This window comes from Miniopterus natalensis, chromosome 12 (assembly GCF_054644295.1).
Source record: "Miniopterus natalensis isolate mMinNat1 chromosome 12, mMinNat1.hap1, whole genome shotgun sequence".
NCBI lineage: Eukaryota > Metazoa > Chordata > Mammalia > Chiroptera > Miniopteridae > Miniopterus > Miniopterus natalensis.
In genome coordinates, this window is record NC_142092.1 from 6,966,078 (window position 1) to 6,972,276 (window position 6,199).

At 46.4% G+C, this 6,199-nt stretch overlaps 1 pseudogene; it reads right to left on the reverse strand.

The window, feature by feature from the left end:
* Window positions 1-462: 462 nt before the first annotated feature.
* On the reverse strand, window positions 463-562 carry LOC148091761 (U6 spliceosomal RNA; annotated as a pseudogene).
* Between the last annotated feature and the right edge of the window lie 5,637 nt (window positions 563-6,199).

Consider the following 6,199-nt stretch of genomic DNA (forward strand, 5'->3'; position numbering starts at 1 on the left):
TGGCTTTGCTGCACTTTGTCTCTTGACTGAAATCTTTCCTTGTGGAAGACAAAAACCAAGGTCTCCTTGTCTTGCTGGTAACACACCCACTCTCCATGCTAATCCAGGGTGATTTTTTAAAACACAAATTATGTCACTGTCCTGATGAAAGCTCTCCACAATCTCCCACTAGTCGCAGACACAGGTCAACATTCAGGTTCTGTGTGGTCTGGCCTCTGCCTCATCTTGGGCCATACAACACCCCCACATCTGGACAAAGCAGCCCTGCTGGCTTTCCTCTCATCCATGCTCCCTCTCCCCACAAGACATTTGTACCTGCTGTTCCCTCTGCCTACAACAGGCCCTTCCCAACATCACCCCTCTTCTATTTTATTGTGACAAAATTTACCTAACATAAAACTTAGCATTATAATCATTTAAATATACAGTCCTGTGGCATTAAATACATGCATATCATTGTGCAAAAATGTGGAACATTTCACAAATTTGTATGTCATCTTTGCACAAGGGCCATGCTCATTTCCCCTGTTTTGTTCCAGTTTTAGTCTGTGCTGTTTAAAGCAGGCACCCACCACCTTTTCACTATAAAGTGTGACTCATCCTGCGGATATCAGCTTAAAATTCACTCATTTAGGGAAGCCTTCCAAGACCAGGCCCATCACCCTTCACACATCCCCTTGGCTGCACAGCACCCAGCATGAGTGACATGACTGGTATCTGTCTCCCTCGCTAGGCTGTGATCTCCATGAGGGCAGCACTCAGGGCCTAGAGGGCTGCTTGGCACATAGTAGGAGCATGAAAGGTAATCTTTAAATAGTATGTTTTCCTTTTATTCTAGTCATCAAGTTTTCAAAATTATTGACTCCAGACTCAGACAACTGCAACAGTTTGTAATTTCTAAAAACTAGTGTAAAGTTGAGCTCATTTCACATAAGCCTGCAAGGCACTTAGCTCCATTCTGCCCACCATGTGTGCAGAAAAGCCCCAACCACCTGTCCAGGCTGGCAGTGAGGCCTAGAGATGGCTTTCCCCTGAATTGGAGGTGTGTCTGCACCCCCACCCCCCACCCCCCCCAGTTCATGGAGAACGTGTTATGTGGACTCCAGGAAGCCCTTCAATGGGCCCGACTGGGTGCCTCTGGGCTTTCATGGGACCAAGGACTCTACCCCTGAGTTACAGCAGGAACACCTGACATTCACATGGCTCTTCACACTTGATGTGCTATTCATAACACTAGGAGCTAAAGATTAGCATCATCATCAACAGTAGCATTCAAAATTTACAGATGAAGGGAAGACCCAGAGAGGTCAGCAGCTGGTCCAAGATCCCTCAGCCTGGAGCTGAGCCAGATCTGGCATCTGCCTAATATGCCAAAACCCTGCTCTCTTTACTCCACTTTGCTCCATATGTCATTAATCACAGTATTTTTAGGGGCAACTTCTATTCTAGCAGCATCCCTGAAGTGGTATAAATCAAGAGCTTCTGGCCACTTTGCCCCATGGGTGAAGCAATGGGAAGTAGAAAGAAATGTGGCCTGTGATTCTTTGCCCTTTAATGTGACAGAACACTTGGCACCTGCTTGCACGCTCTGTGGTTACTCAGTGAGTGTATTGACTCACTGGCTCATCACATCTGAGAGGAGGTATTGTGTGATGACCTAGACTGCCTGGCAGCACAGAAACCTAAAAGCCCTGGGCCCATGAGCTGTCCCCAGGCTCTGTCTCCACTGAAGGTAGTGTCCTCATACAGACACTGTCTGGGAGCTGGTTCCAGCCCTGGTTTTGGAAAAGTCATGATCTTGGGGGGAAAGCTAGGATGCCCTCTGCCTCCGAGCATAGGCTCTGGTAGGCTAGGCCCCTCGGGATTTCCCTAATCTTGCCTGCCCCCACCCTCTTCTCAGAGAATATGGGGCAAAAGACACTGATCTCTTGGATTCAAATGACAATGAAATGCGTAATGCTCTGGCTGCAGGGTCAGAGCCTGCTCAGAGACCTGTGGGCTCTTGGCTGAGGAGGCGCCTGCATGAGGTCATGGACGAAACCCTGACACCTGTCCCCTTGCCACTACCGCTTGTGTCCAGCCTTGAACCCACTGAACCAAAGGTCCCTCAGGCTGGCATTTCCCACCTCCCCATTAGATTTTCCTTTTTTGTATCTCCAGTGTGTCATCAAGGTACCACGTGCTCCCCTCAGTGGTGTGTTCCCTGTGACCCTCACCATCTCTTCCCTGGGCCCCAGCTCATTTCTTTTCATGCCAACTGTCAGAACTCCAACTGGAGCAGAATGTAGGCAGCTCAGCTTTACTCACACAGATGTGCATGCACACATCTCCCAACTTTTACTATCTACCTCCTTCTTGGGTTTTCCAAAGTTCCTTTGTTTAAAAGAGAAATCTTCTCGAGGTTTCTTCATCTTATTTAAGTGCTCTCAACCTTTCACCTAATTCTAAAAGGACTCAAGCTGTTTAGCTGGGAAAAAGGATTTATGTTATTTTCAAGATTTTTAAAATCATCATCATCATCATTATTTAGTATTTATTCTCTCTCCTGACAGTAAAAACTGTCTTCTTCTGTGTCCTTATAAATTAATAGTTTTTGTTGAATCTTAACTCTGCCAGCTTAAGAATAGTTTCCACTGACACCTGCATTTCACCACCTAAAGCTGCTTATTTTCCCCTCAGTTGTCTGTGTTTTGGGGCTTCATGCAGGGACGCACGGGGATGGGAAAGGCATCAAGGACACACCTATGGGCAGAGATAACAGTCTCCAGAGGCACAGGACAGCCTGGTGGTCCAGGTAGTTATTCTTGTCCTGTCAACTTTCCTTTCTTTTCAGAGAAAATTGATGCTCAAGTACCCCCAGTGGTTGGAGAGTAACACTAATGGTTGTTTGGGGGAGAATTCCTACACATCCTTTATCAGGTGCTTGCTCTTTCCTAGCACTGACAGTTTAAATCATTTTCCTTTGAAAATTGCTCATAAGCACGTATTTAAAGGGCTCGTAAACAGACGTGCTGGTGAGGTCATGGAGGGATGGGAGGCTGGGGCCCAGGGAGAGGAGCAGCACCTGAGTGGAAGCAGTGGTGGAAGCTGCTTTCCTTCCGCTCGCCCTGAGGCTGCAAGTCTGGCATTGTGCTGGGAATAAATTTCTCTTAGTCACTGAGTATCAAGCAAAAAGGAGGGTTGCTGCATATTTCCTATGTATGACCATTCAGTGTGTGTAGGGGACTTGCGTCTTGTAACAGCAACAAGCTGCATCCCTTTCCAAAGCTGAAGGTGCCCCCTGAGCACAGGCAGCCGGCAGGGCAGGCACCTGCGAGGGCGGGACACGCGCCCAACCAGACACTCGTCACTGGGCGAGTGGCAGCCTGACTTCTTGATGCTACGAATGCACGAACAAGAAGATGACTGACAGAAACGTGAACTCTAAGGCACAAATGGTTAGGGGCTGAGAACTGTCCACAGAGAAGCGGCGGTTTCCTTCTGTTCTTTCTCACACTGTCCTCAGTCTTGGCGCCTTGGCTTGCTGCTGTGGGAAAATGCCTCAGAGTGGGCCTCACTGATTCTCTCATCTCCCTCAGCAGTTTGGTCCAACCCGACTCTGAATACGTACAGGCTGTATTCACTTGGGGTCCAAAAATGGAAAGAAACAATAAGAAAATTAATAACATAATACTGAAACTGGACACAATGGGTCCCGGCTGCCTATCGCTACTTCAACCAATTAAGCAGAGACAAGGTTGAATCATAGTTGAAGGTTTATTCCATTATTGCCAGCAAAATGGGAGAGCAGAGGGATTCATCCACATAAAATCTGCTCTGCCCTTCCCTTATTACCTGGCTGGTTATATAGGGGCACATGCAAGGGGTAAGGGCCTGGGGGAGGATGGCTGCAGGGTCTGTGGTCCATGTGTCTCCTTCCAGGATCTTGAAGTCAGATAAACAAGATAGTTAATTTTCATTGGTATTAAACACCAGTTTCACCAGTTCCTGAGACCTGAGAATTGTCAGCATTCCTGAGGTAAACTCCCAGATGGGAGTCAGGCTCCAGGCACAGCAACCAAATCAAAGTGCATCCTGTCTTTGTCTGTTCTGAAAATGCATTTTCTTTTCTGATCAGTGGACTCATCCAGGCCCCAAGGTGTCTCATCTTTTTACAGCTCTGTTTTTCTTCTTGCAGCACATCCTCCAGTTTCCCAGGGTCTGTATGAAAACTTCTTATCTATAGTTAGTAAGGTAAATAATCATTAGAAAACTATGGTCCTATTCCTATTAGGTGCCCTCTCCCCATTCACAATCATGGTTAACAGAGTATGATCAACATCTCTGCCCCCAACAATGTTACTTGCATTTTTAAATTTTTAGACCCAGATATGTTTTAATCTAAATATTACCTTCTACACAGCACTCAAAACTGTTTTTCCAAATTAGAATCTAAAATATAAAGAACCTCAAACATTTCAATCATTTACAGTTGTGAAATATCCTACTCAAAGAGAACCCCAACCCTGAAGACAGGTCTTGCGTATTGCTGTGTATCAAATTACCCCCAAACTTACTGACTTAAAACAAGAAGAAACATTTAGTATCTCTGGCAGTTTTTGTGGCACAAAGACCTGGGAGCACCTTAACCTTGTAGCTCTGGCTCCAGGTCTCTTATGAGTTGTAGTCACTGTTAGTGATGGCTTCAGGGATCTGAGGTCATCATGGGCAGAGGACCTATGTGCACACTGGCTGACCCACTTTGATAGTGGACACAAGGGATTTGTTTATTCTTTTAATGCCGGCAGTATGGGGAGAGCAGTCAGTTACCCTGGAAATTCTGCTCTGATCCCCTTCACCAGTCAGCTGATTATATACCAGTGAGGGAAAAGATAAGTGCATGCAGCTGTGAGCTTCAAGTGCAATAGGGAAAGGGGAGGGGAAGGTCTGCAGTCCAGCTTCAGGAGCTCAAAGTCCAATAGCAAGGTGACTAATCTATGATGTTACAAACAGCTCAGCCCATTCCTGGGACTGCAGAATGGTCAGTGTTCCTGAGGCCAACTCTGGAGGCGGTCAGAGTCCAGGCACAGCAACCAAGCTAAAGCATGTCCTGTCCTTGGTCTGCTTTTAAAATGCATTTCTTTTTACAGCCCTGTTTTTCTTCTTGCAACGCATCCTCCAGTTTCCTAGGAAAACCTCTTATCTATAGTTAGTACTGTAAATAATTATTAAACAACTGTAGCTCTATTTTTATTACGTGTCCTTCCCCACTATCAACATGACTGCAAGTTGCTACAGTTTGCTTGTGTGAGGCCTCAGCTCCTTACTCTGAGTGCTTCTCCGCAAGGCTGCTTGAATGTCTCCATGACATGGTGCTGGCTTACCAAAGAGCAAACATTTTGAGAGCCAGGAGCCAGGGGGAAACTACATGCTTTGTAGGACCCAGCCTCAGAAGTCACATAGCATCACTTCTCTTCCTTCAAGGGGGGGAATTAAGCTGCACATTTTGAAGGGTGGAGCATCAAATGATTTGCAAACATGTTTTAAAAACATCAGTGGTTATAGGTACATGCAAATTATCTTAAATGTTTGTAGCTTATTTGAATTGAATAAAGTAAAATTCACACATGGCCGGGCGTGGCTCAGAGGTTGAGCGTCGACCTAGGATCCAGGTGATCGGGCTTCTATTCCCGGTCAGGGCACATGCCCGGGTTGCGGTATCTATCCCCAGTCAGGGGCTTGCAGGAGGCAGCCAATCAATGACTCTCTCATCATTGATGTTTCTATCTCTCCCTCTCCCTTCCTCTCTCTGAAATCAATAAAGATATATTTTTTTAAATTTTTTTTAAAAAAGTAAAATTCACAAATCCTAAGTGTACAGCTCAGTGACTTTTTACATGACTATATCCCTGTGCAACCACCACCGAGATTAGGTCAAAATATGTAACATTGCCAGCTCCTCCGTAAGTTTCTCCATGTGAATTGGAGAATGTGTATGAGCCACACTGTCATCCAGGGGCCTGAGGAACCCTGCCAGAGACCCCATAACTGGGTTTACCACCAAGGGAGAGAAGGTTCACCTACCTCCTTTAGAAACAGGGGAGCTCTTAAAGCCTGACACTGGTGGTGGGCACACAGCTACCCAGAGTGGTCTCACCCTGGTGGAGCTCCAGCCAGAGGGATGGCCAGAGACCAAGACAGCCGGAAATGCCCATGCAGG